Source organism: Elephantulus edwardii, unplaced genomic scaffold (genome assembly GCF_000299155.1).
Source record: "Elephantulus edwardii isolate Elephantulus edwardi_28Jun2011 unplaced genomic scaffold, EleEdw1.0 scaffold00025, whole genome shotgun sequence".
In the NCBI taxonomy this organism is placed as follows: Eukaryota; Metazoa; Chordata; class Mammalia; order Macroscelidea; family Macroscelididae; genus Elephantulus; species Elephantulus edwardii.
The window spans coordinates 7,590,202-7,592,193 of NW_006399775.1; positions in this window are offsets into that span (position 1 = coordinate 7,590,202).

Here is a 1,992-nt window from a genome sequence, read left to right on the forward strand (position 1 = left end):
CAGTCTTTCCTAATGCAATTTGTCTTTTGATTTTTTGACTGTTGGTTCTAAGGGTGTTGATTGTTTACCCAAGCAAGCTGAAATTATTGACAATTTCTTATCTCTCTATCATGGTGCTTCCAATTGGCCCAGTGGTGAGAATAGTTGATTTCTTGATGTTGAACTTAAATCCATATTAAAGACTGTAGTCCTCCTTCTCTTTTTATAGCACATGCTTCAAGTCTTCCTCAGTTTCAGCAAGCAAGTTTGTATCATCCACATAATGCAAGTTATTGATGAGTCCTCTTCCTATTCTGATGTCACATTCTTCCTCATAAAAACTAGGCTCACAAAGGATCTGCTCCACATATAGATCAAAGTGGTATGGAGATAGGACACATCCCTTATGCACTCCTTTCCATGGCATTAGGGATATCATTGCCAATGTCAGATAGATCCTGGATGAAAGCAGAGAATACCAGAAGAATGTCTATCTGTATTTTATGGACTACGCAAAAACATTTGACTGTGTGAATCAGAACAAATTATGGCTAATCTTGTAAAGGATAGGAATCTTAGAATGACTGATTGTGCTCAGGAGAAACCTATCCTTGGACCAGGAGGCAGTCATCAGAGTAGAGCAAGGAAGCATGCACTATATAGGTTGGTGTAGTTGATTGCCTTTGAGTCGAGCATGATTCATAGGACTCTATGAACCAAAGTCCTGAAGCCCCTCTACAATAATGGGAATAAAGAAGTGTTAAGAGTGACTTCCCATATATAATGGTGTTTAAGCTGATTAAGCCTAAGTAGAAAATATGGAAAGAGTCTTTTATAAAAAAGGAAGAGAAGAGCACATGTGGAAAACTAAGAGAGAGAATGAGAGTGATGCAGACAAGGGACTTTCAGGAAGACTGAATATGAGGGACATACAAGACAGATGATCAAGGAGAGTTTGATATCTTAATGACAGTTAGAAATTTTTGAAATCTCATAACCTCATGACCACTGAGTCAACAAGGTCAGATTTTTATTTTCTAAGGATTGTTCTGGCATTGAATTGAGGAACAAGTTAAAGAAATAATAGAAGATTTGTTGTTGTTCTTGTTGTGGTTGTTAGGTGTTGTCAAATCGAGTATGACTCATAGCAAACCTATGAACAGAAGTTCTGAATCTAGTCCTTTCCTGCACCATTCTCACTCGTCATGACACTCAAGAACTCACTGCAGTAGAAACCATGTCAATCCACCCTATTAAGGGTGGGTCTTCCTCTCCTTCACCTGCCAACTTCCCTTCCCAACAGCATGTTCCTTTCCAAGGAATAACGCCTCTCAGCAAAATGCCCAAAGTATATCATCATTCTTGCTTCCAAAATGCATTAGGCTGCACCCTCTTCAAGACACACCTGTGAATTCTCTTGTCCATCCAAGGGATGTTCAGTGCCCTTCTCCAACACCACTGCTCAAAGGTGTCAATTTTTTTTCTGTCATCCTTATTTGTTTTCTAGATCTTAAATGCATAGCTAGTAATTGGAAAGACTATGACATGAATCCCACACACCTTAGTCTTCAAACTGACATCACTACTCCTCAATAATTTGCAAAGATCCCTAACTACTTATTTTCCCAGTGCAATGTGTCTCCTTATTTTCTGACTGCTTATACCAAGGGTGTTAATTGTGCATCCAAGCAAGATGAAGCTGTTGACAGTTTCAATCTCCTCTCCATCCATCATGACACTGTCTGGCCAACAAATTAGAAGAAGTCCATATTTGTTCCCATTACAAAGAAGGGTGATCCAACATAATGTAGAAATTACTGAACAATATCTTTGCTATAACATGCAAGCAAAATACTGCTGAAGGTTATTAAAAAATGGCTGGAGTAATACATAGATTGGAATTTGCCAAAAGTTCAAGTGGGATTTAGAAGAGGCTGTGCCACTAGGGATATAATTGGTGATGTCAGATGGATCCTAGATGAAAGTAAGGAAAACCAGGAGAATGTCTATTTG